Raw genomic sequence first — 25,517 nt, 5'->3', positions numbered from 1 at the left:
CTTTGTGAGGGTGAAGCCTGTCTATGAATAGATCACTCAGGCCTGACCTGAGTAGTTCTTGGAATGCTAACTGAAGTTGCGTGATTGATAGATTTTTCAAGATTTGAAACTAGAGAGAGCCAGGGAGGCAGAATGGTGTCATGGAAAGGACACAAGCTGTCACTTACTTTTCCTTGCCTGAAAGGCAAGAGCTCAGGGCTCGGTGTGTGAATTAAGTTCTCTGAATGTGGTAAAGCAGCTAGCACCTGGCTTGTCCCACGTGGAATCCTCTGGGAATCCCACTCCCTTATTCCTAAGAAACAGGTATCCCCAGGGCCTCAGCATTTACATTCTCATTCCCATCATGCACACTCAGGGGCCGGGAAATTATCTGATCGTTACCTCTCTGTGCCACCAAAAAGAGAGCAAGGATGTATACTTAGAACCTCATTCTTGTGAAAAATACCTCAAAGATTTTTTAGATCCAGGGAATACCTGCCTCATTTGTTTATTTGAAGCTTAACTGCAGATATTTTAAATATTTCCCTACAGTGGAAATCTTCCAAATGTTACTTTTTTCACAAAATCAGCATAGTGATTGCTGAGAAGAAAGAGGCCACAGCCTTAATTTCCTCAACAAAATCAAGCCTGCTGCCACGTTTCTTCCTGGGCTGAAGGTTCTTTTTCAGATAAACGTCTCAGCGGGGAGGCAGGGTGGAAGGTCTCTAATAAAATCGGAGGATTGTGGTCGTCTGGGCACCTTGTCTTCTGATACCAAGTGAAAAAAGGATGAACAGAAGCACATTTCAGCCTCTGCCAAACCACCCTCAGGTCAGATCTAGGATCCAGAAAGTAGCAAGAGTAGGCCACCTAGCAAATGAACCATTTCCTTTGAAACATAGGCGAGTAACAGATCTGGGCTTTAAAAATCCCTAGTTTTCTCTCCCACGGCCAACTATACAAACTGCTAGCTGAAGAAAATTGTCCTTTGACCTTATAATAGATCTCACAGAAAATGATACCTTTTGGTCTTTATTTACAGAGAATGTTAGAAGTAATCTTACAGATCCCATTATACCGCTTTTACTGTGTTTGGTGAGTATTCCTGAAAACCCATTCAGTATAATTTGGGTCTTTCTTATACTTGATTTAAAACAGCAGTTTTTTGAAATGTCCAAGACAGCTGTTGCTTCTGCTTTGTATTGCTGAAAACTTTCTGCATAATTATGTTCTGGAAGTTCTACGGGGCCTTGCTGTTTTAGAGCTTGAGAAAGCATAATGTCAAGGACCATCCAGTTGTCCTCTTCCTGTAGATTAGGATGAAGGTCTGCATTAAAAGTTCTCTCTCATCATAAGCTCAAAACAGGTAGTGGTGAAAAGAATGCTTCTGCCTGATGTCTCTTGTCTTTCCAGCGTGTGAGCCCTAAGTGGGAGAGGGTGTGCCTGTGTGGTGCAGCGTGCCTTATACACTGTCGGTGACTAGCAAATGTACTCAGCCGTTTCTGTGGAGATAGTATATATGGGATCTTAGCCAAAAGGGCCTCTACTTACAAGTCAGTTCCTAAACCTGTCTTCTACGACCTTTTAGATTGGACTCCTTTATCAGTCATCTGCTTGAGTATCAATTAGGCGTAAGGAAAGGACACGGGAAGTGGTGGTTGGTGGTGCTTGCCATCTGTGTCTCTGAGGCATAGTTTCAGCTGGTAAGGTGTGTACTTTTGGACACCTAGGTCTTTTGGGGGCTGAATATCTTCAGAGTTTGATGGGCTTTGGAAATGTACATAAATGGGAAGAGGGGAAGGAGGGGCCAGAAGGTACTTCATCACTCCTTCCCTCCTCCAGTGGGGACCAGAGGCAGTACAGGTGGCCGTTGGCCCATTGGCGAGGTACTGAAGAGATTGAAAGATTGAAAGATTCTCTTTCTTTTTCTTTCTCTGTCGATTAGCAAAATGAGATTTTCTTGTGTGGATGAAGTTTAGGAAGAGAGAAAGAGGAGCACCACGTCCTGGGCCACTTTCAGCCTGTACTTGAGTGTTTCAAGGGTGTGACTGTCCCGACTCCCCACCCCCAGTCAGTGCTGTGTTACTATTGTTAGTGCCGTTATGAGACCAACCACTGGCTGGAGGGTGACAGGTGCTTTAGGGCCCCATCTTGCCAAGGACTTGTCACTGTAGCTTTGGATCTCAAGGTGCACCTGCAGATGCTCAGGAAACCAGCCTCTCAGTTGGGCGGCTGAGGCCTTACATTCCTGTGTTAACGGACTTCATTCGACATCTGAGTTTGCCTTTTAAAATTTGACTAGCAGATGTGGTAGAAATGATCACCACCACAGCCTACTGCCACTGGCCGTGGCAGGCCCAGTGGCAGGCAGGAGGCACAGAAAATGGGCCTTAGTGGGGGCAGCCCCAGCACTGGCCAAGTCTGGGCAGAAAGCATTTGGCTGCCTCGCTGACCTCTTTGCTAGTGAGAACTGGGACTGCCACCTCAAGTACTTGTCCTTCGTCTTTCCTCAGGACAGGCCAAGCTAGGCCCAAGAGGAGGGGCAAGGTGGGTCCATCTCCAGGTGGAGACACAGTGAGACTCAGGCCCAGGGCCATCTCTGAGCAGTGGTGTACAGGGGGGCTGGCTGGACAAGGGACCCAGAGGCCTTGGAGAGAGCAGCAAAGCAGCCCAAGATGATTCCGCGGGACGCCTGGTGTGGACACCACAGTGGCAAGGACCATGGAAACCGTGGCTGGGAGGGAGGCACCCCAGCCCCAGTCGGTGAGAGGAGGCCCCAGGAGCCCTAGACAGAGCTTCATTAGTAGGGCTTCAGGGAGGGGCATTGAGGGTTTTATACTCTGTACTTTGTCAATATAGGCATGTTGCACTCTATAAAGAAATGTAAACATGGGCGGAAAAGTTATAAGGATTGGTATGGTCAAAATAGGGCTAGCAAACCTTGCTTCTAAGCTGAAGGTGACTTTAATTTCTTTACTTAAATAAAAAGCCTAACAATGCCTCAAAGCATCAAACCACTGATGATTCCACTATAAGAACAGAAATATTGCAATTTGCAATGTTGTGGGTGATGGAGAAGGCCATGTACTGGTTTCAGAAGTGGGAGAAGGTACAGGTTGCGAGGTGGGGGAAGGCTAGCAGGAGAGTTCTAATGGACACATTTAATGTATAGAGTGTGGGAAAACATGGACAGTGGCCATACTGCATGATGGCGAGGGGGAAACCTAGGAGTGTTCTGATATTCAGAAGGCCTGTGCTGTCACTTCCGACTTCTTTGTTTTCTAGCTAAGAAGGAAACGGAATAACATACTTCACAACAAAATGGTTTCACATTGCTTTAGCATTTCAGGAATCTGTACTCAATTCTTTAGTAAAACTGTCACTTCTGCATTGGAGGCTAAGGGGTTGACACATTTTCAAACACAGGAAGTATAGGTATACTTAGTTGCATGAATTAGTACCAGAAGCTTTGGACTTTTGCAGTATATTCTGCGGGGGCTTTGCTTTTGTTGGTAGTATATATTCGTTTTCTTTTTTTCTTTCTTTTTCCTGTTTTCTGGATGCAGTATATTGTGTAAAGATGCCTACATCTTTCAGACCAAATTGTTTTCAGGATTTGGGCATTATATAGCAGCGTCTCAAAGAGGTCTTTTCTTTCTTCACTTTTCAGAGAGAAATCGGTTTCCTGTGTATTTTAATCTATGTCCACAGGAGGATTATGATAATGAATCACTGTTTTGTAATTTTGCTATTTTAAGTAAGTTTTAAATAAAACCTGTACCCCCTTTCTTGATCTCTGAGAACATAGCCATTAAATAAGTGCTATAAATATCTTGAGAGCTTAAAAATAGAGCTAAAATATAAAAACACAGTGTGTAGTAAAAGAGGCATCCTTTACCTGTACCCCACCTTCAGTTTCTACAGGACAACTTTATACTTCACTCAAAGATATTTAAAAATATTAATACATCGACTTCCTTGGCAATTTCCTGACTGTATCACTGTTTTCATTTTCATGGTTAACGCAGTATACTGGTTGGTAAGTAAGCAGTGTGATTCTACTTGCTCTTCTAATTTTTAAAATTCTTTACAAATAATTATTATCACTACTACATGATTAAGGAACAGATATTTATATAAAACTAGTTTAAGATTTTTGGCCTTTGCATTCTTTTTTTACTCATTTATATGTTTAATTAGCATGCATTATGTATAAGGTATAGTGTCAGGGTCAGCAAAAAGAGTGCTTCGTACAATCACGACTCCCTAAAATCATGATTCTTAAAGTCCGTTCTCTGTCTGTTTCCCCCTCTCAAATATTACCTCCTGTTCTTCCTTCTCATTGTGACCAGTTATTTAGATTAATTTTTTAAGATCTTGGAGTCACAGTGATGTACTGTGCAGTAGGGATGGTTAAAGAAGAGATCTTGAAGAAATTTTAATCACTGGGGAGTTGGCGCTAACAGGCAAATCAACAGCCTTATCTGTGTAGACAAGGAGGGCTGCTCAAGCTGAATTGAAGGACCCTGTTGTAATTTGAACCCTTGAAACCCTTTCCACTTTATTGTCAAAATTACTGCCTTCACTTCCTCCCTCTCCTCATTTGTCTATTTCCCTTGCATTTTATCTTGTGCACTCCCAGTATACAGCACGGTGGTGGTGAACTGCTTCCTGGAAGGCATGATTAGTCATCAGGAGCACGCGTTCCTTATAGCTGGAGATAAACAGGCGCTCAGCCTGTCAACCACAAGTTGGACTAATTTGGAAAATATGGTTCCTCTCCTCAAAAGAAACGGCTCATGCTCCTTTGGACACTTGTATAAAACAGCTATGTGCACTTCCCTGTTTGTTCTGAACAGCTGGAATCAGAGTGTCCGGCTTGATGCTAGAACTGGAATTTAACTCACAATGGCAAGGAAGCTTTACCTAGAATGTCTGTCACCGTGAAAGGCAGGGAAGAGCTGTACCAGTTCCGGATCCCTTTGAGTTTTGGGTTTGCTTCCCACTTTTCTTCCCCATGATTGTTTACTGTGTGGAGTGTAATCCCAAATCTCTCACCAGTTGTCTCATCATCTTAAAGGGAAGAAGAAAATTATAATGGATGTTTTGAATGTGCCTGGCCTTTATTTTGTTCATACCCAAACTGAATGAGGCAAAGAGGTTGAAATATTTTCTTGTTCCATCTGAGTAAGCATGAAAACCTGCAATCCTTAATCTTTTAAAAGAAAAAAATAACCTCCTCTGTTTGTGGGATTTCTGATTCATTTCTTCTACCCTGCTCTCTATTTTTTTAGTGAAATACTTTCTGGACTTTCGTGAGCCAGTATCTTCCTTCCTCACCCTTTTCCCCTCTCCTCCCCTACCCCTACCCTGTGGTCGCACAAAGAGCAGGGAGCCCACAGAAGACTAAGTTTCTGGGTTTTGTATTTGAAAGGAGGGTGAAATGCTGGATATACTTAGGAACACAAAACTGATCTGTTAAAACTTTGCCAAAAAAGAAGTTTATTGGTGTCAGGATAAGGGGAATAAGAGAAACTGAGATTTTTTTTTTAAATGCCACAAATAGAGGAGAATGTACAGTTGCTTTTCGTGATTTACACCAAACTGACTTTTCTTTAGTTCAGCACAAACTAGTAGGTGTGGCAGCGACTTCAAACCTCCCAAGTTAACAAGTGATATAAAAAAATGAGAATCACATGGGAAGGGAGCCAGGAGCCCTGGAAGCTTTCTACTTGTTGATGTCTCTGAATAATAATCAGGACCAGTACACTGGCCTGTAATTCAAAGATGGGTACTTCTCTGTGACTTGGGCCCTGTGCCTGTGAAACTCTGGGTCTCCAGCGTAAATGAAGTTGTCTGTGGCTCAAGCCTTAGAGAAATATTCTAAACCAGGGTCCCAGGGCCAAATTCTGCCTGCCACCTATTTTTGTGCAGCTCTCGAACTAAGAATGGTTTTTCCAGATGAATGAATTGAGAATAGGGAACATTACCTTTGAACTCCAATTAAGCAAGATGCTATCCCCCCGAAAGGAGTGCTGTTCTTCTCGTGAGTAGAACTGTATTACAAAAAAATTGTACGCAATTTAATTTTGAATTTTGTCATTACCAAGTATGTGGAAATTTGTGTTCCCTCTTGTTACACAAGTCCCTGTATAATATCCTTGGACTTTGTCTCTCAGCTCACAAGTCTGAAATAATTTACTATCTGGCCCTTTCAGGTAAAGTTTGCTGAGTCCTGTTCTAAACTGTCACGTAAAGAAAATTTTGAAGAGAAAAAAAGGCATCTTTACTGTCATTATTTGCCTAAATCTCTATTTCAATTTTCTTTTTTAAGCGTGAAGCCAGTATGGATGGAGTTCATATTATTTGGCTTGTGCAGTGCCCTGAAAAAACTGGTATCAGTTGTGAAATGTGGCATAATAGTATCAGCGGCTGCCTGTTTGAAAATTTAAGGTCACAGAATAAAATAAACCTGTGTTGCCCGATGTAAAATAGATGGCAATAATAGTACTTATTTTGTAGGATTTTGGGAAGGATTAAGTGAAATAATGCAAGTAAAGGACTCAATAGATGTTAAAAAGCAAAAAAAAGAACAAAGACTACCATTGAGAACTTAAGTTTGTTTGCCTTAGTGTGTATGAGTCCTGGTGCCTTTCATTTTAACATTTTGTATCTGTGGACAGACGTACTGTCCCTTGTATACTGGAAGTCCCTAAGTAATGCTCTCATAAGCTTCAGATAATGCAAAATATAATCTGGTTTTATCTCCTTTCAACATGATTCTGATTTTAAAGGAACACCCTATCTACTTAAGAAGAATTATTACTTAAGTCCTATATATTTCAAAGATGATTTTAAAAGCATAAATAAATGTTACTGAAGAGTAAAAAAGGGAGTTTTTTTCATATAAATTTATTTTTTAAATTTATTTATTTTTGGCTGCATTGGGTCTTCGTTGCGGCGCTCAGGCTTTCTGTAGTTGCGGCGAGCGGGGGCTACTCTTCGTTGTGGTGCGCGGGCTTCTCATTGCAGTGGCTTCTCTTGTTGCGGAGCACAGGCTCTAGGCGCGTGGGCTTCAGTAGTTGTGGCACGCGGGCTCGGTAGTTGTGGCTCGCAGGCTCTAGAGTGCAGGCTCAGTAGTTGTGGCGCATGGGCTTAGTTGCTCTGCGGCATGTGGGATCTTCCCGGACCAGGGATCAAACCCGTGTCCCCTGCATTGGCAGGTGGATTCTTAACCACTGCACCACCAGGGAAGTCTGGCAGTTTTTTTTAGGTCAGAAAATTTTAGGATATTGAATGTCACTGTTTTGGTCACCATCTGTGACAGAGTACAGCATTGGAAAAAGGACATTGTCTTGGTATTTCAAATAGCTGGTGTTTATACCTGGAAATCCCCCATATGCAGGAGGGCAACAGATAAGAATTAGAGGTAGGCATGACATTTGCAAAGAAAGAAAATCACTGGTGATACTTGAGGAGATGGTCTCAAATCTTTCTCATTATACTGCGTCCACAATGCACTTTTTGCCTCTGGAGTTTGTCCTCCTCCTTCCAAGGCCCCATCTGTTGTCACCACCTCTGAGAAGCCTTCTCAGAATCGCCCTTCCCACTGTTTTCCAACTAGAGTTAGAATTTGCCCTCTTGCCTTAGAGACCCCAGTCTCCCCAGCTAGACCTCGACTTCCCCCAAGGCTGATTCTCTCCTCCCCATTTGGATATCCCTGCCTGGCTTACATGTCCAATATCTATTTGTTGAATCAGTGAAATACTGAATAAAAATTTGTCTAACGTTAAAGTAAAATGAATGGCAAAACCCTTTTGATTCTTCTCTTCAGACGTAGATTAATGTACACAGATAATCATGAAACACTCTTGTAGAGCTGATGACAAATTCACAGATAAGTCAAAATGTGTAGATCACTTATCCAGCTATTAAGTTGTGAAGACTTAGGGGGCATCAGAGAGGAGGCATAAATCTGACTTCTTTATTTTCTGTGGTGCCAACCCTTAGCATGGAAGCGGGCTCCCCAGCCCCCTTGGTAGGTGTGTTTCCCGGGTGTGACAGAGTGCCTTCCACCATCTGTCTGTGTGGGTGTGTGAATCCTAGGCGCCCCTCTGTTCCAGACCCACCTGACTAGCTCACAGAGGTCAGGGAAGAGGAAGAGGGGTGTCCTATCCTTAATAGTAGGAGCTATTATTGATTGGACTTCCTGTGTGCAAGGCACTTTATCAGGTGTGTCACGTGCATCATTTCATTAGACTTCTCACAACAATCCTATTATTACATCCAACTCAGAATCTGAATCTGAGACTGAGAGGTTAAGTGACACACTTAAGGTGTCACCAGATCCAGGTCTGCTCTGAGTTCAAGAAAAGCTGAACTCTCAGAGTTAGGAATTGTGTCCTGGTCACCACATGCCCTTGTTCCTCCCATAACTTGGAGCGGAGTCGTCACATATACATGGACGTGGCTAGGCTGCAAGCTGAAGGAGATGAGTGAGCAAACTGCAAAACAGGTAAGACTTCCACCTTTTAGAAGAGGCTAGTTCCTGTGTACCTCAATTCCTTCTAACCTTTTTAGGTGTCTTATGTGGACTCACATGCAAGTTAAAGCCATGAGTACCACATGCTGGAAGTTCCAGGCAATGAGAAATGAGCTTCATGGTAATTGAGAATGAAGTTAAGGATGAAAATTTTATTGTTAATCAAGGGCTTAATTGCTTCTGGGACATTTTAAATAAATGCCATGCCATACTTAAGCAGCAATGTTCTGTAAGTGAAATGCAAAAATTCTTTAATTAAACCATCGCGGATATTCCCTGATTGAAATATCTGCCTTTATCTTCATAGTTAATCCTTCCTGATTCATGTAACAACTCAATCAGGGACTGAGTAAATTAAGGGCTCCTTGAAAGAACAAATCAATTGTATAAAATTGAAATTATTTCTGGAGCAGTCTTCCTTGTACTTATTTGTATTGATCACAGCCTATTTTTGGTGCATTTTCTATTTAGTGGGCTTGTAGAGTAAGCTATTTTTCAGCTTGCAGGGGACAGATTATGCCTGTGGTATGGTGTAGGGCAGATGGTTGTTAGAAGAATTTGTCTGAGAAAAGGAACAAATGTAAGGATTTCTTGGCCGTTGAGAAACCCAGTGATGATGACTTGGATGGTCCCTACAATTAACCAGGAAGGAAGATGGTAAGCAAGGTGGTCCACACCCATGAGTGTGGCCCCACTCCAGACCTTGCTGGATGCTAATCAACTTGTATTAGTGTCCACAGCCAAAGGGCCGAGTTTTTTTTTATTTGTTATTGAAGTATAGTTGACTTACGATGTAGTGTTAGTTTCTGTTGTACTGCAAACTGATTCAGTTGTGTGTGTGTGTGTGTATTCTTTTTCATATTCTTTTCCATTTTAGTTTATTATAAGATACTGAATATAGTTCCATGTGCTATACAATAAATCCTTGTTGTTTATTTTATGTATAGTGGTGTGTATCTATTAATCCCATACTCCTCATTTATCCCTCCCCTCCTGCCTTCCCCTTTGGTAATCATAAATTTGTTTTCTATGTCTGTGAGTCAGTTTCTGTTTTGTCAATAAGTTCATTTGTATCATTTTTTTTTTTAGATTCCACATATAAGTGATATCATATGATATTTGTCTCTGACTTACTTTACTTAGCATGGTAATCTCTAGGTCCATCGATGTTGCTGCAAATGGCATTATGTCGTTCTTTTTTATGGCTAATATTCCATTGTATATATGTACCACATCTTCTTTATCCGTTCATCTGTTGATGGACATTTAGGTTGCTTCCATGTCTTGGCTATTGTAAATAGTGCAGCAGTGAAAATTGGGGTGCGTGTATCTTTTTGAATTAGAGTTTTCTCCAGATATATACCCAGGAGTGAGATTGTTGGATCATATGGTAACTCTATTTTTAGTTTTTTAAGGAATCTCCATGCTGTTTTCCATAGTGGTTGCACCAATTTACATTCCCACCAACAGTGTAGGAGGGTTCCCTTTCTCCATACCCTCTCTAGCATTTATTATCTGTAGACTTTTTGATGATGGCCATTCTGACCTGTGTGAGGTGATACCTCATTGTAGTTTTGATTTGCATTTCTCTAATAATTAGGGATGTTGAGCATCTTTTCATGTGCCTGTTGGCCATCTATATTTCTTCTTTGGAGAAATGTCTATTTAGGTCTTCTGCCCATTTTTCAGTTGGGTTGCTTGGTTTTTTTGAAACTGAGCTGTATGAGCTGTTGTATATTTTGGAAATTAAGCAAAGGGCCAAGTTCTTATTGCCAACTAAACAGACCCAGAGATTCAGACCCATAGACCCAGATTCAGAAACAGACTAAGGAGATTTGCTGGCTCTCTCGTTGTACACAGAAAGAACAAAAAAATGAAAAGGTATCCAAAAGTTTTGACTTACAGGATTGTTCACTTTGAGTGGCAGGAGCGCCTGACATGGAGCTCAGTACGTTTTTTTAAATACAGGAATTGTTTGCTTTGGTAAGCTAACATTGTGATTTCATTTAATTCTTAAAAAGAGAAAAATTACCATTTAAAGTTACCAAAATTTTGAAACATACCATCACTTCTACTTTTTTTTAAGACACCAATTGTACTTGAACATTTGTTACTTTTTTTTTTTTTTTTTTTTTTTGGCTGTGTTGGGTCTTTGTTTCTGTGCGAGGGCTTTCTCTAGTTGTGGCAAGCGGGGGCCACTCTTCATCGCGGTGCGCGGGCTTCTCACTGTCGCGGCCTCTCGTTGCAGAGCACAGTCTCCAGACGCGCAGGCTCAGTAGTTATGGCTCACGGGCCTAGTTGCTCCGCAGCATGTGGGATCTTCCCAGACCAGGGCTCGAACCCCTGTCCCCTGCATTAGCAGGCAGATTCTCAACCACTGCGCCACCAGGGAAGCCCCTTCTATTTTTAAAATTGTGTTTAGATTGAGTAATCAGCAAATAACTTAAATAAGTCATCAAATAATGGTATTCTGTAGAATGGGTTCATACTGAAATTTTTATCTTCTATTTTCAGGGTTCTTGTTGTAAAACAACTGAGCCCTTTAAAAGCGGTTTCATTTTCAAATAAACACACATAACAGACACACCTTGTGAACTAAGTACTTGAAAGAAGGAAATGAGGGGAGGAAAGAAAAATATTTGAAGTTGTATTTTCATAAAGGCCCTGTGGTGTTTGACGTGTGTTGGCCAATTCAGGCCAGGCTCAAAATGACAGTTCAGGTTTTGCCTACTGTCTTGGGACTCCACTTAGGGCCAGAGTGTCCCCTGAAAAGCCTCTCTTCCTCAGAATCCTTGCTTTGGGCACATATCAGAAAGCCTGTGTGGTGCCCGCCAGCTGCAGAAGGGCCCCCGTGATGGGTTAGAGGCGAAATCACACTCAACTCTTTGGCAGCATCTGGAAACCTAGCATTGTGATGTCACTGTGAGAATAGAAATCCCTTCAGAATTCTGCATGATGATTCAGAGCAATTAATTCTGTTCTACTTTTCATGCCCTGGGAAGAACTCTATTTATATAAACTTGGTCAGGGACAAGCATATCTGCACATAGTCTGTGAAGAAAGGAAAACGAGCCATGTACTCCAGAGCAAAACTAGCTGCCTTGCTCCCCAGCCTATTTCCAAATGATTCAAATTTATGTAAAGAAACGCTGGTGAGCCCAGGAAAGTAAACTGCTATCTTAGCATTCTCTCCCGTCAACGTCTTTTGGATTCTTTATGTGATATAAATATATTCATGAAATCACTTTTCTGACTCTAGTACATCTGCCTTTGGGAGCTCAGTGGTAAATACACAACTGGCATGGATCCTGAGAAGTTCAGGGTTCTCACGACAAGCTGGCTCTGGCTCTGTGGACCGAGGACTCCTGTGAGCATGTTCCCTTAAGTCCCTACTCACTCCTTCATTGAGTTCAAAGGGTCTCAAGTCATCTCAAGAAAATCGCCCTCTGAGCATCATGTTGCAGGGCTGGTGTTTGCAATTTTTGTGACTACGTGGGTTCTGTTTGATCCTTTCCCCTCTGCATCTGTCTTGTACATTCCACGTTCTGGGCTTGCCTTAGTCATATGCTTTGGGAGAAGGTATCATGAATGACTTGATGCCCATATTATAACTTAACGAGCTACAAAGTCCTCAGGTATAGATTCTACATCTCTCAAACTGAGATTTTGGATTCAGAGACAGGTCGCATGTAGACAACTTCCCGGAGGCTCTGGCTGCTTGAGACACAGACTGTAATCAGAGTAATTAGCACTGAATTTTCAAGTCCTGTTCTCCAGCTTGACCTGGCAGCATTTAGCCAGCATGCACACAGCTGGATCAATGGCAAGAATTGAAGGGGCCGGTTGTAGGGCTGCTCCTGGCAGTTTGTGGTGGGCACCATCCACAGGGAATTCCAGGGGAGCATCAGGGACAGGGGAGCAGTGAGGAGACCTGGGGCGTGGGAGGAAAGAAATATGATATTGATAAGCACCTGTCTGGGAACTGTTACAGGAGACAGATCGCAGTACAGACTTTTGCCTGCAATTCATTATCATTGATCTGTTTTTCTCCTTCTTACTTAGTGCAGTTTGGGGTATTCCTAAAATGTCCCTTGTTAAAAGTTTACACTTCCTTTCCCTAAGAATAAGTACCTGCCTATCTAAATCCAAAGGCTAGTGAAATAAAAACTGTAGGACATGAACAGATACTTTGGTGGATCCAAAATAGAGGGTTTTTTTCAGCTTGGTGCCTGGCCTTCAGGTAGGGCAGCACAGTCGTGGCAAAGAAGCACCGGTACCTGATTATGAAGTAAATTATGTGGGCACTTTGGTGGTGGTGGTGGAGAGACAGGGAATCAAGCTCAAGTAATCCCAGGGCACTTCTGTCACCCACTTGCTCTTCTTAGTCCCACGGAGTGTGACGCCTCACAAGAGCAGCTAGAAGGTAAGGGTGATAAGAATACTGCAGTGGGGGGATGTCAGACCCCACTCCCCACCCATTGAGGGTAATGATTTTGAACGGATGCTTGAAGACTGGACGCTGAATAATAATAAATAGGTTTAAGTTTATAGGAAGTACTTACGACACAAAACTGCTTGAGCATATATAGTATCCCTAACACTATGATCAATATAATGGAAGAAGCACGGTAAGCAGATTTTTTTTTTTTTGGGTACGCGGGCCTCTCACTGTTGTGGCCTCTCCCGTTGCGGAGCACAGGCTCCGGACGCGCAGGCTCAGCGGCCATGGCTCACGGGCCCAGCCGCTCTGCGGCATGTGGGATCTTCCCGGACCGGGGCTCGAACCCCTGTCCCCTGCATCGGCAGGCGGACTCTCAACCACTGCGCCACCAGGGAAGCCCAAGGTTAAACTTTGAGGGAGTACTTTTGCATTTTTCAGCTGTAGGCTTTTGCACTCACTTAAATTACTAGAATATTTGTGTGGAAAATGAGGTCAATTCTGTGTTTAAATGAACTGTTGTTGGCTATCTCACCTGACAGTCATTTTGTGATTTGAATGTTAAATCTTATGACCCTCACATGCTCACACATAATACTTTCCGGGCCACAATTAACATTTGCCACTAAGCAGTATTTTAGAAAGTATTTATAGAGGCTGCTGCAAAGTGCTGTATTCTAGTGATATGGAGTATTTTCACTAGTCATCTGCTTCTAGAATGCACCTTATCCTGGCAGTAAACTGGTGTCTTTCATAAAAAGTTCCTTAATATCCAATAGCTCACTCTGGCACACGCTTAGCATTTTTCCCCGAAATCCTTTCGTAAATCAACAGGAAGCCTTCTTTCCCATTTTTATTATAAAAGGGGAATTGATGATAAAACTTAAACACTCATTGTTATTTTAACATCTAGTCTGTTGAGGAGTTGTGTTTTTACTTAAAAATATTTTAGCCAAGAATCAAAACCAGAGAATTATGCATTTTCCCAGCCTCCTGTCAGTGATGGCTCTTTGTTAAAAGCACACAACAGAAAATACTGTGCTAAACTCTTGTTGGCTTAAAAAGCCATATATGAAGCCTTAAAAGCCAAAGCATTTAATTTTAAAAAATGATTTAAGTAAATCACTTAAAAAAAATCTGTGCCAAACTTTTAAAAAGTACTTTTCACATCTTGCCTTTATAAGTAACTGTAGCATTAAACATACCATAAATTTATTTTCTTAATAAGTTTGAATTTTCACACAGCCTCTATTTTTTATAATATAGGTTGTACAAGGCTGTTTCATTTCAGGTTGAAGAGACCCAGCCAACATTTTGACACTCTTTTTTCTTAAGTGCGAAAGTTGGATTGGGACAGGGACTGTTGAATTTGGAAAACATCAATTGTTTTCTTTTTCTCCTTCCTTTTTTTCAACATTTATTTCACTTTGTAGTTGCGAGTCATGGGTTTTTTCACTTGAGGTCTTTGCTCTCCCTGGTGTTTTGCTTAACAGTTCGCACTAGGAGAGGCTAGTGGGCTTTTTTTGTTGTTTTGAGGTCTTCTGGGGTTTTGTTTTTTTTTTTTTTTGTGTATTCTTTCCTTTCCTCTAGATATTATTACTGACCAAATTTAAAACACTACAGTGTTTAGGATCCCTGCAGGGCCATTTTAAGTATTTGGACCCATAAAGGGCCCCAAGCAATAACTACCTGAATTGCTTTTAATTACACAATATAGCTGCATCATTTTACTTCAGATTCTTTTTGATTGACGCAGCAAGGCAATTGTAACTGCGGATGATGGGATTAAGTGCCTCTTGAAGTGACTTTAGCTTCTTGTGGGAACAAAAGGAAAGAGGAGAACACTTAGTCCCTTTTTGCCTGAGCTGCCTTTTTCTTAGCTTGCATATAAAGAAATACAATTAACAAACATTATCCCCAGAGGTAAATTGAAATGTACATGCAGACGAGAACTGCTCTTGACTGCAATTAGGCATATATGATCCGAGGTATTCTGACCATTCATTAGTGCTAATTGTTTGAGAAACAAGCCCAGAACAAATGATTAAAATCTAGGCACCATAACTGGGATTATTAGCATGTGTGATAAAATGTGCGCTCTGCAGCTGTACCAATAAAATGCTCTGGAAGGCGGCTCTGATTAGACAAATGCTTGGTTTGGCTCTGTGGTGAGCTCTTGGTGTTTGCTCAAGACCTGGTGATGTTTATAACAAACAACTTATATCTTTCTTTCTTAATTAGTGGGAATTACTATGTAAATGTTGGTATTTTGTAATTTAATATCCTATGGTTTTTTCCTGCCTTTGGGCTGTTATTGCAGTCTACTGATCTTGCTGGGAATGAGATAAACTGAGTTCTTAGGTTTTGCTCCTTTGCTCTGTTTTCTTTAAAATGCTGGATGCCATGGAGAACTACTACAAAGTTTGCTCTGTTATTTGGTTTTTGAACCAAAATAGATGCTCTTGTATTCAGCACTTGTACTATAGTCACAGAGACCTGGCAAGGGTAACTTAGTCAAACATAAACTAACTGGGAGCTGGTTGGCCAATATGGACAGTCAGCATTCTGCTAAGCCCTCCAGCCTAACCTTAGCTAAGAGAGCAGAACCAGGAGGAAGACAGAAGTGACTGCCAGGGTAAGGACCAATTTAGAGTGATGGATGGCCGTTGAATTCCCCCTGGAAGTGCATCTAGGAGTTCGGGGTTAGCAAAGAAATGTGAGCTCAGCTAAATGTGAAGTCAGTGAGAGATTTGGGAGGCGCAAATGGGAATGGAAAGAAAGGACATGTGAGACGGAAGCATGGAACCAGGGTGCCAGGGAAATGTGCCAGGCAGGCAGAAGCTGAAATCCAACGTCAGACTATCTACGGATGGATGTTTCAGGCCTCCTAACTTGTAGCTCAGAGTTCCTCTGTCCCCTGTTTGCATTTCTGAAACCAGCGTCAGAGGAAGGACCATTTGGAGATTGTCCATATGGTACCATGATAACCTACAGCAACTTTTCAGTCTCAAGTGGTCTGTCCTTGTCACCCAACAGACTTCCGAGCCACCTACTTCTTAGCATATCAGTTGCACATACCAAAGGAAGACAAATATCGGTGTTACTCCGGATAGAAATAAGATTAAATTAGCTTTTAAAATTAGTTAATACATTACAAAGACACATGCAAAAAATTGTCTGGTTATCGTGTTCTCTGGATAACCTATTCCATCTCTCTTTCCATTATCATAGAAAACCCTGAATCAAGTCAAAAATAAACCATAACATAGATTGTCATGGACATACAGCTTGTGGAAAGGATTCCCCTCTTAATTTTTCATTTTATTCCCTGTGTATTTACAATAAAAGTGTTACTCTCTGAGTCTGATCAGTTCATTCCACAGAAAACTAAGTAACAATACATATTCAGTAAGAGTGGGTTCTTTTAGAACTAAATATAAACGAAAAAGAGGCTGTTTTGCACTTTGGCTGGTGCATTGCTAAGTGTGGCATTGAATAAGAAAAAAATCTTAAGCTCCCCTAAAATTAGAAGTTCTAGGAAGTCTTGCCTTAAATATTTAAAGGAGTTAGTGCCTGTAGCACATTAAACATACTTTAAAAAAAAAACTATGTTAGAGAAAGGCTTCATGATCACATCCATATGTTTAGTTTTAATTTTCATCACACTTAGCTCTGAATAATTAAGAAGGAAAAAAACAATCTTAATCTTATTGTGGGTCCCACACAGTCAAAGCCACATACACGTGATTCGTGATCACAGCTTGTATTCACAGCTTTCATGTGTGTGGTATGGGTCTGGCAATTAGACTGTGTTTTTTCTAAAAATTATTCAACGCTAGAGAGAGATCAGTATTAAAATTTCCCCAGATCTACATATCAGGGTAATCAAAGGACTATAGCTAACAAAATATCAAAATTCTAAGCTGTGTAACATTTTGGCCTCATTTCATTGCGATTGACACTTGAAAGGAATTTTTGAGAGAATCTAGGGAGAAAACAAAGATTCCGTTAACCTAGATGATTTTCATGACAGCTACCAAAAAAATAAAATAAATAAGATGCGGAGAGAACTGTTTTCTCAAAATTGCAGATCCATTTTTCTGGAGGAAAAAAAAATCTCCCATGATTACTTTCATATCAAAGAACCCGGTCATGGGGGAAATGCATAATTTGACACATTTAGCAGCCTTTGAGCTTTTGAAGGACTCTGTAAAAGAATCCATGGTTACATCTGTCAGGTTGACAGTCTTCTTTCGTGACCTTCAAAAAAAAGTTGAGAAATTGATCTTTGTAGTTCACATTTGCTCAATTACCTCTAAAGTTCTGCCCAAGCCAGGAATTGGCCATCTCAGCTTTAAATTTATTATTTTTTGAGCTAAGATAACCGAGTACTAATGGAATCTCTAAATGGAGAACTTTTGTGAATGGTCTCTTTTTGTGTGAAATTTTCTGGTGGGCCTATGGTGATAATATTTCCTGTATTCTCCATTGGCTGTTTTAATACATTAACTACTAAATATTGTCTTTTATGCAACTCATTTTAGAATCAGATCTTCTTAGGTAGGAATGCCAGCAGTGAACAATCCAAACATAAGGCTCTGCTCTGGGTGCTCAGTTATGGCCAGGAGTGGAACAAGTAAGCTGTTGGTTCCTTGCACTCAGAATTTCACCATCCAAAACCCCAAATCGTCTCTACAGAGGCTAAGAGAAGTCGACTGGCATGTCCTTTAGGTTTTAATTACAATTTACCAAAAGCTCCCACGTTCTGTACTTGACAGGTGCTTCCTCTCATCATTCCCAACACTGGGAAATGCATCTATCAAATTGCTATGGGGACTTCCCTGGTGGCACAGTGATTAAGACACTGCTTGCCAGTGCCGGGGACACAGGTTTGATCCCTGGTCTGGGAAGATCCCACATGCCGCAGAGCAGCTAAGTCCGTGCGCAACTACTGAGCCTGCACTCTAGCCCGTGAGCCAGAACTACTGAGCCCACGTGCCTAGAGCCCGTGCTCTGCAACAAGAGAGGCCACCACAATGCCAGCATATCGCAACAAGGGGTGGCCCCTGCTTGCACAACTAAAGAAAGCCTGCACCCAGCGGCGAAGACCCAACATAGCCAAAAATAAAATAAAGAATCCCCCTGGCAACGCAGGGGACATGGGTTTGAGCCCATGTGCTCATGTGGGAAAATCCCACATGCTGTGGAGCAACTAAGCCCGTGCGCCACAACTCGTGAGCATGCACTGTAGAGCCCGCGAGTCACAACTGCTGAGCTCGTGTGCCACAACTACGGAAGCCAGCACGCCTAGAGAGCCTGTGCTCCGCAACAAGAGAAGCCACCGCAATGAGAAGCCCGTGCACTGCAACAAAGAGTAGCCCCCGCTCGCCGCAACTAGAGAAAGCCCATGCCCAGCAACGAAGAACCAACACAGCCAAAAATTAATTAATTTAAAAAAAAAATCACTATGGGTAGAGGGTCCTGAGCATCATTCCTGCAGTTCTCAGCGACATTAACTCAGTTAACTATTGATAAACAACATCCTTAGACTTCTTTGTGTTTCCAGGAGCCCCAGGTTGAAGCAGCCCAGAAAGAGAAGAGATGCTAATCACATTGTGTTCTTAAACGTGTTCAGTGAAGGAGTGCAGGTTTCCCTCTTGACCTCAGTGTCACTCCCGGGGTGGGGTGGGGGGGAATAAAATCCCTCCAGTTTTCCATTCAGATAAAACCTCTGCTCCTCCTCTTCTCACCAAAAGTAGAGCAAGAAAGTGGGATTATGGTGAATGCCCACTAGCAGGCACATGCTCTATTGTCATCCCCTCTTCAACCGGAATCAAGGAGCTTTGCAGCAAAACACGGAATCAAGGAGCTTTGCAGCAAAACAAAGCTCCTCTCCTCTCATCCCATCCCCCACTCTCCCTCTTGGCCCTCACCTCCGCCTTCCTTCCCTCCCGCCCACTTTCTTATCCGCCTACTTTCCTTCAGGACCCATCCTTTCTCCTCCCTCCCTTTCTTTCCTCATTCTCTTCCTCTCCCTCACCACCTCTCAAACACCCTCACCCCTGCCCTTGTCTTCCTCCTTATCGTCTGCTGGGCTGGCTTGTATCAAACTCCTCTTCATTTGCCTTTCTGAAAAATGGCAGCGTTGCCCTTAGAAGTGCTACTGAGCACCCAAGTGCCACGGGGCAGAGTGGTGCTGTGGCCACATTAATTTATGAGGACTAATCCATTCGAGATATAAATGTGGATCTCTGTTTTCATGGAAAACTTGCTCTCTTCTTCGGGACCCATTAATGGTCACCCAGTTGTACAGGGTTTTCCCTGTTCTTGGGGCTTACCCCACCCATGCACCTATCTGGAGAACTACAGTTCTGTGGCCAAAGAAGTGGATTCAGTGACCAGCGAGGGTCTGCTGGACACATGGCTTCTTGTCCATGTTTGCTCAACCCTTGGCCTAAGGGCCAGCTCGTGGTGGACTCGGTATTTATTGAATGCATGATCCGTACTGAATTTCATCAGTACATTTGTGTTTATGAAACAATAGCATGGATATAACAAGGGAAAGAGATTTGTTAACTTTAAATTTCTTTTCACTGTGGTAAAATATACATAACATACAATTTACTGTTTTAACTATTTAAAGCTTATTGTTCAATGGCATTAAGTACATTCGCACTGTTGTGCAATCATCACCACCATCCATTTCCAGAACTTTTTCATCTTCCCGAACTGAAACTCTGTACCCACTAAACGGTAATTCCCCTCCCCCTTCCCCCTCACCATTCTATAATACTTCCTGTCTCTACGAATTGACTACTCTAGGTACCTCACAGAAGTGGAATCGTACAGTATTAGTCCTTGTGTGTCTGGCTTATTTCACTTAGGATAATGAGTAATTTTTGATATGGATGTTTGTTTGATTTCTCATTCTGTATGAAAAAAAGAGTTCCATTACTGGGTCACTTGTTTTTGCCCTTTGGTATTCTGATGGTCTGAGGAGGAAGAGATCTGCACTGAAACAGCATTACACAAATTTTACCAAAGTGAACAAAAATAAGGGTTCTGCTTTTTTCTCTATTTCTGATAAATCTGTCCCTTATTTGACACTCACCTCTTTTCCTGGGGTTTCCATGGCAAGTGTAGACCAGGAGGGAAGTCCCTCACCAGCATCCCTCCTTCTCCATGGCACCCCACGATGGCCGAAAGGCCGGCCCACAGCCCATGGGTCTTCCCCATCCTGTGCCCTCCTGACTCCTTCCTTTGAAGTGAATCCACAGCGGACCACAAACTGCTATCCTGTGTGTGTCTGCTTTGGACACAAAAGAGTATCTCTTCCTTTCGTTACCAAATGGAGCACTTGATTAAGGTGTGATATAATTGCTTTGTGAGAGAGTTTGCCCTGAAAATGTCTTGGCTTTTCTGAAGCGGGCTACATGCTTGTTTGTGTTTGCACCACATGCTAATCTCACGAATGGCCCTGTTCTGCCAGTGAGAGGACAAATAGCTGTTCTTTTGCTCTTGTGCCCATGGAAAGCTCCCCACTTCTCCTTGCCCTGTTGCCATAGTAACTGAAACATAGTTCTTCAAAATAGGGAAGGAATCTCTCTGGGCAGTTGGGAACTTAGCAAACTGAGAACATACGTAGGCCTCAATTATTACAGATGCTGGTGTAAATACCTAGTTATCAATAGTTGTAAGCATGGCTGGAATTTGTAGGTGAATTTTACTGTCACTTGGGGGGTGTATAGGAAAGGATCGATGAATGGGTTCTTTATTCTAGTCCCACAGATTCTTCTATGAGCATCAAAATTGTCATACCAGGTCAGACCATGGGCCTTACAACAGAGAACTCAATTTTTCCCAATATTTCTATTCCCAGCATAGAGAGTAGGCAGTGACAGAGTGCAGTTACACTCCTCCAACTCCTTCAGAGGATTGAAGATACAGCCCCAACTAGAGGAGTCCTTTAAGAATCAGGATTTGTGCATAATCTTCTGTGAGAAATTTTTATTTTCAACCTTTATCAGCTCTTAGAGTCAAAATTGCTTTAAAAGAACTTTTAAAGGGCCATATCGCTCATTGGTGGGGCTGTGGGATGAGAGCTGCACCGCGCGGGACGAGTTGCCGGCGGCGCCCGACGGAGCAGAAGGGGAGAGAGCACGGAGCCGGAGAGGGTTATCAGTGCAGCCACCCTTACCTTTGTTCAGACGCACCTCCCAGAGGCTGACCTCAGCGGCTTGGATGAGATCATCTTCTATGTGCTCGGGGTCCTTGAGGACCTGGGCCCCTCAGGCCCATCGGAGGAGAATTTCAACATGGAGGCCTTCACTGAGATGATGGAGGCCTATGTGCCTGGCTTCGCCCACATCCCAAGGGGTACAATAGGGGAAATGATGCAGAAGCTCTCAGGGCAGTTGAGTGGTGCCAGGAACAAAGAGAACCTGCAACCACAGAACTCTGAGGTCCAAGGTCAGGTATCTATCTCCCCAGAGCCTCTGCAGCAGTTCAAAGAAGAGACGATGTCTTCTCCGACTGCTGCTAGGGACACCCAAGATGAGGCATCTGGCGCTGAAGAGGAGCTGCTGCCGGGGGTGGACGTACTTCTGGAGGTGTTCCTTACCTGTTGGGTGGAGCAGGCCCAGTGGGTGTTGGCCAGAGCTCGAGGGGACTCGGAAGAAGCTGTGTAGATGCTGGTAGAAGGGAAGGAGGAGAGGCCTCCAGCCTGGGATGGCCCCAACCAGGACCTGCCCAGGCGCCTCAGAGGCCCCCAAAAGGATGAGCTGAAGTCCTTCATCCTGTAGAAGTACATGATGGTGGATAGCGCAGAGGATCAGAAGATTCACCGGCCTATGGCTCCTAAGGAGGCTCCCAAGAAGCTGATCCAGTACATCAACAACCAGGTAGTGAGCACCAAAGTGGAGCGATTCAAAGATGTGCGGGACCCTGAGGCTGGGGAAATGAAGGCCACATACGTCAACCTCAAGCCAGCCAGAAAGTGCCGCTTCCACTGAGGCACTCGCTAGACTCTGCCCGAGCCGTCTAGGCTCAGATCCCAGAGGGACACAGGAGCCCTACATCCGCACACAGGGCCCGCCCTAACTCCTGTCCCCCATCTTTCCCTACTTCCTTGCTCCACAGTGCTAACCTCCTCTTGGAGCTGCCATGGGCACAGTAGAGGTAGCCCCAGGAAAAACAAACAAACAAACAAAAGGGCCATATCATTTCTGTGTGGTGTCCTAAATAGCAATTTATTGATGTATTATCTCAGAATGATTTATTTGTTTTATTATTTATGTTTATAAACAAATGGGAATTTAGCAAAATTTATTAGAATTTGTGGAGGCAGTTTCTAAAGGGCAAGGGCACATAAAAGATGATTCTTTTTTTGTTTTTTGGTTCAAAAACACCCCTTTAGTGGTAACTGGACTTGAATGCAGCAGAAAATATTTTAAAATAATCTTTGAGTGGAAATGTAAAGTGATACAGCCACTATAGAAAGAAGTATGGTTTTCCCTCAAAAAACCATATGATCCAGCGGTTCTACTTCTGGGATATACCCAAAAGAATTGAAAGCAGGGTTTTGAAGAGATATTTTTTTCATAGCAGCATCATTTACAATAGTCAAAAGGTGGAAATAATCCGTATCTATCAGTGGATGAATGGGTAAACAAAATGTGGTACGTACATCTAATGGAGTATTATTCAACCTTTAAAAAGGAAGGAGAATCTCACATATGCTACAACATGGATGAACCTTGTGGACATTATGCTAAGTGAAATAAGCCAGTCACAAAAGGACAAATACCATAAGATCTCACTTACATGAGGCACCCAGGGCATTCAAATTCATAGGGACAGAAAGTACAATAGGATAGTGGTTTCCAGGGGCTGGGCGGAGAGGGAATGGGCAGGTTGATGAAAAGTTCTGCAGATGGTTGGTGGTGATGGTTACACAACAGTGGGGATGTATTTAATGCCACTGAATCGTATGCTTAAAAATGGTTAAAATGGTAAATTTTATGTTACATGTATTTTACCACAGTAAAAAAAAAATATTTGACCAGCAGAGGTGTAAAATGATAGAATACAGATCAGCTCAAGGTGGGAAATACTGATCTTGAAGGTTTAACACGATCCATAGATTGTTTCATCATTGCTCAAATAAGGCCGTTATAAACCTTCACCCAGCATTTCGGATCTCCAGCCCCTTTCCATGGCCACCTTCACTCACTATATCATGCCTCTTTTCCTGGAATGTCCAAAACCCTGGTGTAAAGAGTGCAAAGGGCTGTGCATGAGCACATGGCCAGCTAGGCACCTTCATGCCCCGCTGGTGGCAAAATAAGTTAGTACAACCCTTTGTGAAGACAGTCTGGGGAAGTCTGTGAAGAGCGTAACCATGATCACGCCCACTCTCCCTTTTAGCCCTCTGAGGACACAGGCTAATGGACACATGTGGCCCTCTCTCCTTAAACGCTTGCCAGCCCACCGCCCATCTAGCCCTGAGTCCATCCTTTCCTTCATTCCTCTCTTGGGTCCAGTCCCTGTATGTGCTGGGCAGCATGGTGCTAAGAGCTATGCATACACCCGTGTTGGGTCAGGATGGGGAGATGCAGTGCGGAGGTGTGTGGAGAGCACGCATCTAGGCACTGATATGTGTTAACTAGTAAGTAATATATAGGCACTGTCTTCATCAGGGTTCTCCAGAGAAACAGAACCAATAGGGTATGTCTGCGTGTGTGTGTGTGTGCGTGTGTGTGAGCTATATATAAGAGATGTAGTATAAGGACAATAAGACCCACGTGATTATGGAGGCCGACAAGTCCCAAGAGCTGCACTCAGGAAGCTGGGGACCCAGGAGAGCCATTGGTGTAAGTTCCAGTCCAAAGGCTGGCAAACTCGAGAACCAGGAAGAACCAATGTCTTCAAGTCTCAAGGCAGGAAAATCTGGAAGGCTATCAGGCAGGAGGAGTTCCTTTTTTACTCAGGGGAGTATTGGCCTACTTGGTATCTTCCACTGATTGGATGAGGCCCACCCACATTAGGGAAGGCAATCTCCTTTACTCAGTCTGCTGATTCATATGTTAATCTCATCCAGATATATCTTCACAGACACACCTAGAATAATGTTTTACCAAATATCTGGGCACCTTGTGGCCTGGTCAAGTTGGCACATAAAATTAATCATCATGGTATTATGTACTAAAATGATTTAGAATTAATTGTGCTGCCTAAATCATTAATGTAGTTAACAATTTGCTTTTCAACTCAGTTTTGAATTTAAGAGTGACATTATGAAAAGTCCTGAATCAAATTCTTTTTTTTTTTTTTTTTTTTTGCGGTACGCGGGCCTCTCACTGTTGTGGCGTCTCCCGTTGCAAAGCGCAGGCTCAGCGGCCCTGGCTCACGGGCCCAGCTGCTCCGCGGCATGTGGGATCTTCCCAGACCGGCACAAACCTGTGTCCCCTGCATCGGCAGGCGGACTCTCAACCACTGCGCCACCAGGGAAGCCCCTGAATCAAGTTCTTTTCTGCACTTGGTTAAGTCTGGACTGCCATTTAGATAATTCAAAAAAAGTATTAGGCCCAGTACATTTTTGTTTATGGAGTGATAGCGTGAATGTGACAAGTGGAACAACTTGGAAGTTCCTTGGCCTTCCCTGTTTCCATTTGAGCCCTCCAGTATATGGTGCTGGCTGAGGGTCATCCATGGGTGAGGCAAGAGCATCTCAGAGCCAAGTATCAGTGTCAAGGCTAAGATGTGGAGTCCTCAATTAGGGTCCCTGGACTTTGTACAGCATATACCACCTGGCCTTGGCTTCAGAGAGCTCTGCTGCTTGTGAAGAGAGATCAGCTGAGGCCTCCACCCTCAGTCCCACCTGCCTTCCCAAGCCCTGGATTTGGATGTTTGCCTGGGCTCTGGCAAGCTTCTTGTCTATCTGCATTGGTTGTAACTTGGGTGGAACCCTGCACTGGGGCCCTCTGGAGCCTCAGCTGCCTGGGCCAGAGGAGAGGAGTAGAATCTGGGCAGGTAGCTTGAGGGCAGGGGAACCAGCCCAGCTGAGCATCTGCCCCCACAGGGCATGGCCAGCATTGAATCACTGGGGGTGTGTGGCAAACTCAGACTTGTATGTTGGCTACTTGGGGTTTATGGCTGAGGAGCAGAAGTTTTTAAGCAGTGGGAGTGCTCCCAGGTGCTGTAGCAGCCAGTGTGATGCTGACCACCACAAGAGCCAGGCCAGGCAGCAGGATCCTGATAAGCAAACCCAGGCATCCTCCCACGGGGGGATCCACAGGGGCCTGAGAGGGAGCTGGAGCATGCTGCATTGGCCATGCAGGTGCCCAGCCCTTGCCCCTGCGAACCTGACCTCAGGCTTAGGAGAGCAGGTCTAACCCCAGACCCTGCTGGTGCCTGTTGGCTGCCTCACCAGAGGTGGTGCAGGTCCTCAGTGCCTGGTGCTGTGAGGCCCTGGGAAAGGGTACCTCTTACTTAAGATGGGAGGAGAGGGAGACCCGGAGGAGAATCCACTTCAGCCCCCTGAGAACAGGGCTAGGTCCC

At 43.4% G+C, this 25,517-nt stretch overlaps 1 protein-coding gene and 1 pseudogene across 5 annotated transcripts in view; both read left to right on the top strand.

The window, feature by feature from the left end:
• CLYBL (citrate lyase beta like) overlaps positions 1 to 25,517 on the top strand; it is a 262,901-nt gene that overhangs the window by 104,356 nt on the left and 133,028 nt on the right. The window lies entirely within an intron of this gene.
• On the top strand, positions 2,655 to 21,970 carry LOC114888365 (annotated as a pseudogene).

Source organism: Monodon monoceros, unplaced genomic scaffold (genome assembly GCF_005190385.1).
Source record: "Monodon monoceros isolate NGI ecotype Baffin Bay Population unplaced genomic scaffold, NGI_Narwhal_1 Super_Scaffold_8, whole genome shotgun sequence".
Taxonomy (NCBI): domain Eukaryota; kingdom Metazoa; phylum Chordata; class Mammalia; order Artiodactyla; family Monodontidae; genus Monodon; species Monodon monoceros.
Note: the sequence above shows the minus strand (reverse complement) of the source record. Positions and strands in the feature narration are given on the sequence as shown.